General features: G+C 39.8%; 1 pseudogene; it reads right to left on the bottom strand.

Moving 5' to 3' along the window:
- Positions 1 to 11,748, bottom strand: part of LOC132814491 (probable RNA-binding protein 46) — a 46,253-nt pseudogene extending 34,505 nt beyond the window's left edge.
- Between the last annotated feature and the right edge of the window lie 814 nt (positions 11,749 to 12,562).

Genomic DNA, 12,562 nt, shown 5'->3' with positions numbered 1-12,562 from the left:
TACGTATAGGCTAGAGGAAGTGGTGGAGGCTGGTACAATTACAACATTTAAAAGGCATCTGAATGGGTATATGAATAGGAAGGCTTTGGAGGGATATGGGCCAGGTGCTGGCAGGTGGGACAAGATTGGATTGGGATATCTGGTCGGCATGGACGGGTTGGACCGAAGGGTCTGTTTCCATGCTGTACATCTCTATGACTCTATCTATAATCACATGACTCCTTGGAATCATAGACACATTGGAATATATGCATCTATGACCCCTCTGAAAAAAAAATGACAACTTAACCCTGTTAAAGAAGCTGCATCATCACATGAGGAACTGAACATTTGTGGACCAGATGCATAGTTCTCAGTGATGTTGAGCCTCATGAGTGTTGGTTTACAATGCAATTCAAGATGGTCAGGAATATTCCATCATATTCCTAAGGAATGCATTGTAGATGTTAGAAAGGCTTCTATCTTTACCAAATTATAATATGGCTGAGCTGAAAATGTTGGTATTGAGCCAGTGGGCATAGAAGCCCATAACCTTTGACCAGGCATTTTAAGTACTCATCCAAAGATGCTAACCAGCACACAAAATATTCCAACTTATGGATAATAGGATTTTGCTGAAGTGCAATCCATCAGTTCTGGAACAATGCTGACTACTTAAATGTTGCAACACAGAATGATTTGGAGATGCTGGTTTTGGACTGGAGTGCACAAAGTTAAAAATCACACATCACCAGGTTATATTATATATCAGGTGGTTGTGGAGAATAAGATGGAAGACACAGAATTTACAGTGTGATGTGACTGAAATTTCAGTCACATCACACTGTAAACCTTTGCCATAAATTCAGAGTCACACAATCTTATACTCCACAACCACCTGATAAAGAAGCAGCGCTCTGAAAGCTAGTGCTTCCAATTAAAACTGTTGGACTATAACCTGGTGTTGTATGATTTTTAACTTCACAACACAGAGTTGAAACACATTTGAGCCCCATTCTCCATGCAGTTGACTCAGGATTAAGAAGATGCACTTTAAATCAGCCCAACAATTGCAGCAATAATTCTTCCCGCTTGAAGTATCTTCCTCTGACTTTGGCTGCTGGCTAGATTTTAAAGAATTGTGTAACAAACTTGCAAAGTCACAAATGGTGTGCATCACATTCCTGTGAGCTCCAGAACTTTCAGTCCTCCCATGTCATTCATAAAGTTCACCTCATCACTACCTGACTCTTTCTCTGCCTCTGTAGCCCTGAACCTCCCACCAACATTCACCAAATACCATTATCCTAGATCTGTCATGTTGATATTCTTGCTCCATGCCTCCTGAGCTGATGACCTATAGGGAGGCTTTGGTGCAGTGGTTAGGACAGACCTAGGTACAATAGATATGTCACTGGATTTGAAGTACAAAGCTCCAGGTTAGTGTTGGTCATGTAGGTTCAAATCCCACTAGTACAGATGGTGAAATTTGAATCCAATAAAAATCTGTAACAAAATAATGGTCTTCATCCCAAGTTGGAATGGTAATCTGCCATGGACTAGTCATGTCACTCCACACTTGTAGCTACATGGTTGTTTCTTAAAGGCCCTCTGCGCATGTAGGGTGCTGGCCTAGGCAGCAGCATCTGACTCTTTCATAAAGACTATCGAATACTTGTCCAGTACCTAAGGACTATGACTCTTAAAAAAAACTAACTGCTCGTCTCACAATATCCTAACTTGATGGTCAAGACCTAACGTTCACCATCACCAATTCACGTTTAGACACTCACAGTGCTGAAAGTCTACGCACTGCCTTACAACTGCACCAACGTATTTGGAACACCATTATCCATTTCACTATCAATACATCATTAGGAGACACTGTATGACAGTACATCTTTAATAGACATGCTCATCCTATCAACACTCTACCATAGCGTGATATGTGATAGAATAAAGATTTTAAATGTATCTGAAGTTCGATTACTTGAGGCATGAAATGTTAATTAAAGCATAGTGCTCTCTGCAATTGAATAAGTTAATACCAACCCAGATACTCGTGCATGTGAATGTAATAACTATACATAATAGTTAGCCATAATAAACATCTGTTTGATCTTTCAGTATCACATTACCCATGCCTAGTTTGTGTTAGGATGGATAACTGCTCCATCAGGTAAAATTACTGTCTGGGAGGCAAAACTCAATCATGATTAATGGTATTAGCCATTTTATTAGCAATAAAATATTCCAAGAACTTGGTGGCTTATATTTGGAAAACTAATTAAAATCAAAACAGGCAGATAATTCAGACTAAAGGAAAGCTCCTTGCTAAATAGCGCTATTTTCCAAGATTACGGATGGCTGTTATGGATTTGTGGATGGGGCATTATAAAAAGAAAATTAAGTTGCTTTAACTTAATTGCAATTTAAGTTTGATCAAGTTAAAATGTGTGTTTAAGATTGCCATTATTAAAAAAAAAGCCGCAGTCCATTTTTGAGTTAAGACATAAGAGACAGCTTCAGTCCAAATACATGCTGTTCTGAAAACTACTGAAGTAAAAATAACTTGTAGAATAAAAGCACAACCATTTTTAAAGGAAGAATCAGTGCTAACTTGCACTGACGAGGTCAGACATTTGACTTAAGGTCTGAAGTTTTTTTTTAAATTTCATTCATTGAATTTAAATGTCACTGGCTAGGCCAGCATTTCTTGCTCATCCTTAAATGTCCTTGAGGTGGTGATGAACTGCTTTCTTAAATCATGAAGTTCATTTGGGGGCAAAGATTTTGAAACAGCAACTTTTTAGGAATGGCAGTATTTTTCCAAGACTGGATGGTGAGCAGATTGGATGGGAATTTGCAGGGGTTAATTTTAAATGTATCGCTGACCTGGTCTTTTTAGATCGCAGTGGCCATATATTTGGAACGTTCTGTCTCAGGAGCCTATGTGAGTTGTTGAAGTGCATCTTGTAGCTGGTTCACTGTTTCTGGAGGTGGTGCCAATCACACTGGCTGCTTCAAACTGGATACTGTCAAACATTTTCAGTTGTTGAAGCTGTACTTGTCCATGGATTATACTTCATCACATTCCTGGCTTGTTCTTTCGAGATGGTGGAAAGACTTTGGGGAATCAGGATGTGAATTACACATTGCAGGATTCTCAACCCCTGACCGGATATGGAAAATCCAACTCATTTTCTGGTCAATAGCAACCTTCTGGGTGTTGACAGTCAGAGATTCATAAAATGAAATGCAACTGAAAGTCAAAAGGGCCACAGTCAAGAGAGCCACACTGCATAGAAACATGCCTTTCGGTCCACCATGTCTATGCCGACCAACAAACACCAAACTACACTAATCCAACTTTTCTGATCCATAGCTGACTATGCTCTAGTTTTTATATTTAAGTACTCGTCCAGATGCTTCTTAAATATTGCAAGAGTAACTGCCTCCAGCACCATTTCAGGCAGCACGTTCCATATAACTATGACTGTCTGGGTGAAACAAAAATTCTTCAGCTCTTCTCCAAACGACTTGCTCCTCACCTTAAAACTGTTGCCCTCCAGTTTTACATTTGTCATGCAGAAGAAATTCTCACGTTCTCCTCTATCTGTGCCTCTCATAATTTTGTATACCTGAGATTTCCCCCTCGGACTCCTCTGCTCCAAGGAAAACAAATCCAGCCTATCTGGTTGCTCCTCATAACAGATTTTCTATTCCAGGGAGCATTCGGGTAAATCTCCTCTGTAGCCTCTCCAATCCAATCACATCCTTCTGATTGTACGGCGACCAGAACCACAAAAGAATACTCCATCTGGAGCCTAACGATCTTTTATAAAGTCAGAACACAGAATGGAGAAGTACAGCACAGAACAGCTCATGATGCTGTGCCAAGGATTATTCCTAATCTAAGATAAAATAACTGAACCTATTCACCCCTCAATTCACTGCTATGCATGTGCATGTCTAGCTGTCGCTTAAATGTCCCTAATGTCTCTGGTTCAACCACCACCACTGGCAACGCATTCCATGCATTCACAAGGGTGGCACTGCTGCCTCACTGTGCCAAAGACCTGGGTTCAATTCCCGCCTCAGGCGGAAGTTTGCTCATGTGGAGTTTGCACATTCTTCCAGTGTCTGCGTGGGTTTCCTCCGGGTGCTCTGGTTTCCTCCTGCAGTCCAAAAATGTGCAGGTTAGGTGAATTGGCTGTGCTAAATTGCCCGTAGTGTCAGGTGAAGGGGTAAATGTAGTGTGGGGGAATGGGTCTAGGTGGGTTGCTTTTCGGAGGGTTGGTGTGGACTTGTTGGGCCAAAGGGCCTTGTTTCCACACTGTAAGTAATCTAATCTAATCTAACTCTCTGCGTAAGCAACTCTCCTCTATATCTTCCTCCTATCGTGCCAGTCAATCCTGCCCTGGGAAAAAGTCTCTGGCTATTGACTCTATCATGTATACCTCGATCAGGTCACCTTTCTTCCTTCTTCTCTCCAGACAAAAAAGTTCAAGCTTAGTCAACCTCTCTTCGTAAGACAAGCCCTCCAGTTGAGGCAGCATCCTGGTAAACCTTCTTTGCACCCTTTCTAAAGCCTCCATATCTTTCCTACAACAGATCTACCAGAACTGGACACAATATTCCAAGTGTGGTTTCACCAGGGTCTTATAGAGCTGCAGCAAAACCTCTCAGCTCTTAAACCCAATGCCCCTTTTAATGAAAACCAAAACACCATATGCTTTCTTAACAACCATATCCACTTGGGTGGCAGCTATGAGGGATCTATGCACTTGAACACCAAGATCACTCTGTTCCTCCACACTGCCAAGAATCCGGACTTTAATCCAATATTCAGCATACGAGTTCAATCTTCTAAAATGCATCACTTTGCATTTATTCAGGTTGAACTCCATCTGCCATTTCTCAGCCCAGCTCTGCATCTTGTCTATGTCGTGCTGTAGCCTGCAACAGCCCTCAAAACTGTCATTGGCACCTCCAACCTTTGTATCATTGGCATATTTACTAACCCACTCCTTAACCTCCTCATCCAAGTCATTTATGAAAACTACAAAGAGCAGAGGTGCAAGAACAGAGCCCTGCCGGACACTACTCACTACTGACCTACAGGCAGAATACTTTCCATCTACAGCTGCTTCTGTCTTCTGTCAGCCAACCAATTCTGAATCCAGACAGCCAAAACTCCCTGTATTCTATACCTCCTGACTTTATGAATGAACCTACAATGGGGAACCTTATCAAATGCTTTGCTGAAGTCCACATACACCACATCCATTACTCGACCTTCATCAACCTGTCTCATCACCTCCTCAAAGAACTGAATAAGATTCGTGAGGCATGGCCTGACCCTCGCAAAGCCATGCTGGCTGCCTTTAATCACGCTATGAGTTTCCAAATAGTCATAAATCCTATCCCTCAGAATTCCTTCCAAAACCTTGCTTACTACAGACACAAGACTGACTGGTCTGTAATTGCCAAGGATTTCTCTATTCCCCTTCTTGAAAAGAGGAACAACATTCGCCTCCTTCCAATTTTCTGGTATGACTTCCGTGTAGAGTGAGGAAGCAAAGATCTTTGGAAGCCGCTTAGCAACCTCCTTTCTCGCTTCCTGGAGGAACCTAGGATAAATCTGGTATGGAGAAAGTGAGGACGGCAGATGCTGGGGATCAGAGCTTAAAAATAAGAAGGGCTTATGCCTGAAACGTCGATTCTCCTTCTCCTTTGATGCTGCCTGACTGCTGTGCTTTTCCAGCAACACATTTTTAAGCTTAAATCTGGTATGGCCCTGTGGACTTATCAATCTTAATATTTGCCAAAATTTCTAGCACACCAACTTCATCTGTTCAAGCCTGTTTTCCAGCTCCTCAAAATTCTCATTCACAACAAGGTCCTTTTCTATAGTGAAAACCAAAGCAAAAATATCATTTAGGGCTTCCCTTATCTGCTCAGAATCGATGCATAAGTTCCTTATGCTATCCCTGACCATCCCTACCTTCTCCCTGATCATTCCCTTATTCCTCACGAATGAGTAAAATGCCTTTGGGTTCACCCTAATTGTTCCTTCTTATCTTTTTTTGTGCCTTCTCCCAGTTCTCCTCAATCCATTTCTGAGCTCCTTTCCAGTAAGCCTGTAATCCTCTAAAGTTGTGCGAGATTCTAGGTGGAAGCTCCACCTGCCTTCTTCCTTTTGAAGGGAAGCTCCTTTGTTCTCGTCATCCAAGGCTCCTTAATCTTACCTCTTCTTGCCTGTCTCAGAGGAACAAATCTGTGCATTACTTGCAACAATTGCTCCTTAAACAGTCTCCACATATCTATTTGCCCTTTCTGTGGAACAATTGTTCCCAATCTATGTTTCCCAACTCCTGTCTGATAGCGTCATGACTTCCTTTTCCCCAAGTAAATATCTTCCCTTGGTAACTGCTCCTTTTCTTCTCCGAGGTTAAAGTAAATGTGAGGCAGTTGTGGTCATGATCACCAAAGTGTCCTCCTACCACAAGATCTGACACCTGTCCTGGCTCTTTGTTGAGCATAATTTGTAACTGATGTTCTTGCTGCTACATTCTACGCTCCTGCTATTGAAGCCGGACATTGTATTTGAATTCTTCGCCAACCTGTCTGTATTTCAGAAATCTATGGATGGTACACCAAGATCCCTTTATTCTTTAGTAATCCATAGAGACCTACCATTATGTACATAGACCTCAATAAACATTCAACAAAAAGCAACAATGTGCACTTACAAGAATTACGTTGTCACTGCTCAGGCCAATTTACTAGCTGATCAATACCAGACTACAACCCAAGACCACGCTCCTCACTATCAACGCCACCAGTTTTCTTGCTTTCTTGTTGGAAACAATTATTCCTGACACAAGAATTACTCACGTTATTTACCACCTGTCAACTCAAACTTGAATATTGCCAGGGTCTAGATTTGAACATAGATATGCATTTGAAGAGTCACAAATGCTCTTGGATTTTGTGCAATATATCCTCAGCTCTGGTCTTTTGATGGATGGAAGGTGATTGTTGAAGTATCTGAAAATGACTGGTCCTAAGACATTATGCTGATAAACGCCTGCAGAGATATCCTGATGTTGAAATGGTTGACCAACAAATATAACCATCTTCCTTTGTGATAGCTACAACTCCAACCAGCAGAGCTTTGGGTAGGACATAACCGGTCTCGGGGAATCTTGATGTCAACATGAACTGGGTCAGAAGAGTGTTCCTTTGTACTTTTTAAATCCATTTTATAATGTATTCTTGAATCTGCAATGCTGGACTTTTTAAAAAAAAACTTCTCTATTTTTCCATTAACTGCAACTGAAAAAGCTGTACCAAGGGACTTTTGTAACTACGACAGTGTGGTCAGTGGCAACTTGCACACTTTTCACCATACTCACTTAAGTACAGGTGACAACAATGCTAATTCAATTCAAGTCTTTTAGAAAGCAAATTGAAAAATTGTTATTTAGTATGGATAGAAGGGGAAAAACTTAACTCATTAGTTAAGACACTAAGTAATTATAAGTTCATATGTGTACACGTAATAGTAGTATCTTTAATTTTAGTGCATTAGACATTAGAGAATTTAATTAGATCCCTATAGACAGTTAGATCAAGGCACAGAAACACTCTTGATAAAAGTGTACCCTTGGAAAACCTACATTAGAAGTGCCTGATGCCACAGAGTCCAAAGTTTGTTATTTAATTTAGTGTCAAAGGAAAAGTCTGATCCCACCATAATCAATGGTTTTTTTAAGTAACTGCCATTGCATATTATACATACAGGTATATTGAAAGTATAAATACAACTATCAAGCTAATGTTAAGGAATGCAGCTGAATTCCTTTAAACAAATGGCTGCATACAGCAGAGAGAAGCCTCTACCTTGCCAGCAAGGGGTACTGAATGACAAATGATGTAAACACCAGGGACGAGGTGACGTGTGACAAGGAGCATAAACAGATAACCTGGTAAAAGAGCACAGAGATGCAGACAGCATTGAAAGGGGGTAGAAGAAATTGCAACAGCATTACATAGTCATTTTGACCTCAGGAAAGCAACCAATCACAGCCTCACAAGATAACAAACTGCACCCACTTAGTACAATACAGCTGGTAAATGTCTGATGAAAAGTCTGGTGGTCTGAAGGGACAAGGCAAGCACTGACATCAATGTTGCATGTAATCACTATAATGCAATAAATACAATGTACTTGATTGGGAGAGTTAGATTACCCGGAGACTGCTTCCAGACACCTCTCCTATGCTATACAGACAAGGAGCTCCTAATAAAGTTTAATTTGTGCTGCTGAACACAGGACTTAAGGCTCCTCTTTAAAAATCTCTCCACCCACAGCTGACTATTCTTGAAATCTCCAGGACCACCCACTTGATCAAGGAGGATAGAAACATTTCGTACAAGGTGGCAGCAAGTTCGTCACCTGTCTCCACCAGCATTCTGGGATAAATCCCATTAGACCCTGCAGATTTGTCTACCTCCAAGCTTTTCAAAACACCAAACACTGCCTTTTTTTTTATACTGACATGTACAAGAATATCAACATATCCTTCCTGACAATCATATTCCACCACGTCTATATCTGTTGTGAATACCGATACCAAAAGTATTCATTAAACACCTCACAAATGTCTTCCAGCTCAATGCATATATTTCTTCCTTTGTCCATCAGTGGACCTAGTTTTTCACTAGCTATCCACTCACTCCTGATAAATGTTTAAAATATATTAGTATTTTCCTGAATTCTGCTTTTCCAAGACATTACATGCCATTTTAGCACTCCTAACTCCTTGTTAGAATTATTTCCTGCTTAACTTATATTCTTTAAGGGCTCTGTTGGTCCTCAGTTTCCTAAACCTTACATCTGCCTCCTTTTTTTTTGACTGAGCTCTCAAATTCTCTTCTCATCCAATTTCTTTTGCTATATTTATCCTTCATTTTCACAAACTTGCTGATTCTGAAGTCTAATCAACTGGTTTTAAATGATTCCCACATTCCAGATGTGGATTTATCCTGAATCAGCCATCCCAAACGTACCAGCCCCAGTTCCTGCCTAATACTGTGGTAGTTAACCTTCACCCAATTTAGTACTTTCATGGAGGACTGCTCTTAAAACTTACAGAACTTTGGCCACTATTCCCAAAATGCTCCTCCACTGAAACTTTGATAACCTGGGCTTGTTCCCTGATACTTCGTCGGGTATGGCCCCTTCTTGAGGATTACTTATATATTGTTTGAAAAAGTTTTTAAAAAAATCCTGGACACATGTAACACATTCCCTCCCATCCATGCCCCGGCACTACAAGAAATGTCAGTTGTCTTTTCTTCTTGATCAGAACGGCAAATAAGCCATGCTTTGTTTAAATCACATGGCAGAGAATTTCTGGGCTTATGTAAGGATTTGCAAATTCCCAGGGTTGTGTGCCATAGGGAAATGCCTGACACACACTTATGAATTAAAATCCCAAATGAAATCTGGAATGGAAAGATATCATACTGCAGGAGGAGTCGCTTATTTTGAAAGAGGTTTTCTATTTGAAAGAAATCTACATTATAGGAGAGATGTGAAGGCACTGGAGACAGTGCAGAGGAAATTTACCAGGATGTCGCCTGGACTGGAGAGTTTTAGTTATGGAGTCTGGATAACTGCAGTTATTTTCCTTGGAGCAGAGGTGACTATGAGGGGACATGACTTAGATGCATAAAATTATGGAGAGAACAGACAGGAAGAAACTTTCCCATTGGTGGAAGGATTGATGACCAGAGGACACAGATTAAAGGGAAAGAGCAGGAAGTTTACGGAGATGAGAGAAACATTTCTTTTAATCAGCGGTTGGTGGGAATCTGGAACTCACTGCCTGCAAAGGTGGTAAAGGCAGAAACCCTCAAACACTTAAGTAATATTTAGACATACACTTGCAATGCTAAGGCCTACAAGGTTACAGGCCAAATGCTGGGAAGTGGGATTACAAAGTAGGTGGCTATTTTAAACTAGCAGAGACTTGATGGATAAAGGGCTTGATTCTGTGCTGTAGACATGAGTCAATGTTTGTTTTTTTTCCCTCCGAATTCCTTCTGCAATAAAATTAGGATTGGTAAATCTGATAAATCCAGCTGTCTTTTAAATCACTCCTCAAACATTTCAGTACCTGGAATTAGTTTCCGTCTTGCCATTGCAGCAGCTCTATGAGATTCATATTCCACAAATGCAAATCCACGATTCTTTGTCTTGTCAGTGGCACTGGGGTAGACAATAACATCAACGACACCTTCAGTAACCTTCTTCATCTCTTCAAGGATTTCTTCCTTTTTTTTCTCTTTTGGAATTGCACCAATGAACAATCTGCAGTTATCCAAGCTAACACAAACACCAATAAATTTTCCAGGTCGAATTTCATAATTGTTAAGCATTTTGATTGCATTCTGGGCTTCTTCTCTTGTAGTGTACATTACAAAAGCATAACCTCTATTCTCACCACTGAATTGCATCATCAGTCTAAACTCATAAATTTTCCCTGCTCGTTGGAACACAGGTACCAATTCATCTTCATACATGTCTCGTGGAATTTTTCCTACAAAGACTTCACATCCACGAGGTGGTGGTGGACCTTCCCAACCTGTAAAAGAAGGTAATTTGAAGAGTGTTTTATAAAATAAAGAAACTTATCAATATGGGATGAACTAATAAGGTTCGAGGTTACACATAAAATGCACATGACAAGATTGATCAGTGATATTAAAAGAAACTTTCAATTTTAAATGCCATGAAGTTTGAAATTGAAAATTTGTACCAAATCATACCTAAAAAAGATAACTTAACTTACAAAATAGTTTATTAATTATTTTACATGTGCATTACACAAGCTTCCACAAATTATGTTCTTCCTCAAAGTCAAGAAGGGCTGAGACCAAAAATAGCTTTGAAATTCCTTTGACAAGGAATCATGTGATGATGGGACTTTTAATTGTGAGTAGAACTTTTAGATTTCAAGTGGGTAGCATTAGCTTAATTATTTGTTTACCTTCCACTAGCATAAAGACTGTGGACTAATGCATTCGTATCAAATTTCCTAAATCTTAGCATTACAGCATTTAACACAGTGAATACTTGATTTACAGGATGATATCCATATTTAACAAGACATGATCTGTGAGTCATATCAGTTGCACAGCATGAAAACTGACCATAACCTCAAAACAAACTGATACATACATGTGAAGCTTTGCAAATGATTTTTCAATTGAACCCCAGTTCAACTTACCACTTTCTCAAAAACAATTATAATGGCCTTGCTAACAATGTTTTTATTCCGTGGATGAATACATACTAATAAAATCCATGGTTGAAAGGGGTTTAGAGGTAGGAACTAAATATTCAAGTGTATGGGTCTTTTTGAAAGGATAGGTAGGAATAGAATTGTGGTGGGTAGTTTTGTTAGTAGAAGGTGGAATGAGTACAATAGCAAGAATAAGATGGATCAGATGATGCAGAATCCATCTAGATGAAGGCAAGTGATGTTGGGGGCTGCCAACGGATGCCTGACAGTAGCTATGCCATACGACAGGGAACATGTGATAATTAGGGCCCGTAAAAATGGAAGTACACTAATCATGGATGACTTTAAATCTTACACAAAGGATAGCAAAGAGGAAGAATTTGTAAGAATGTATTTCAAACAGTTTCCTGGTGTAATATATTGCAAATCCAACCATATATTAATTTTCGACCTGGCAGTTTAATAAGTCATCTCAGAGTAAGAGATCCCCTTGGGAACACTGACGGTAAGATGCTAAGTTTTTGCATTCAGTTGGGGTGTGAGAAATCTGGGCTGCAAACAACTGTGTTGAACTTAAGTAAGGGAAATTACATAGGGATGAGGGAAGAGCTGGCTGAGTGGACTGGGAAAAACGATTAATAAAAAAGATGTCGAGAAATAATAGTAGATATTAAGAAAATAGTTTATAACTCACAGCAAAGATATATTCCAGTTAAGGACAGCATCAAATTGAGAGAAAGAAGAAGTTACAAAGGTTAGTGCAATTGTGAGGACTGAGAAAGTTTTAAGAAAAAAAAAGCAAAAATAGGAAAAAAAGAACTCTGACAGCAAACCAGCAAAGTACTACAAAAACAAACAGCGAGATTTTCTTTATAAAAAAAACAAAGTGATCAGAAGCTTTTTAAGAGAAAAAAACTGGGAGAACTGGAAAATGCCAGAAGAGCAGAATAAATACTTTGCACCAGTCTTCATGGTACAGCAGGTTCATAGAATTCCAAAAAGACTAAATAGTCAAGGGGCCAGATGGGTGGGGTGAGGATATATTGTCCATTTGTGCATTTTTAAAAATTAAACTGAAGAGGTATGTTACACATATTTAAGGCTGAGATGGACAGATTCCACTAAGGGAACCAAGGCAGGAAATTGGAGTTGATAAACAGCTCAGCCATTCTCATCAGACTCAATGGGCTGATTCCCCCTTCTGTTTCTACATTTCATGGTCTTAGCACTTAAAAATTATAGTGATCCCAGACACCAGTAAAAAC

This window comes from Hemiscyllium ocellatum, unplaced genomic scaffold (genome assembly GCF_020745735.1).
Source record: "Hemiscyllium ocellatum isolate sHemOce1 unplaced genomic scaffold, sHemOce1.pat.X.cur. scaffold_846_pat_ctg1, whole genome shotgun sequence".
Classification (NCBI taxonomy): Eukaryota; Metazoa; Chordata; class Chondrichthyes; order Orectolobiformes; family Hemiscylliidae; genus Hemiscyllium; species Hemiscyllium ocellatum.
Note: the sequence above shows the minus strand (reverse complement) of the source record. Positions and strands in the feature narration are given on the sequence as shown.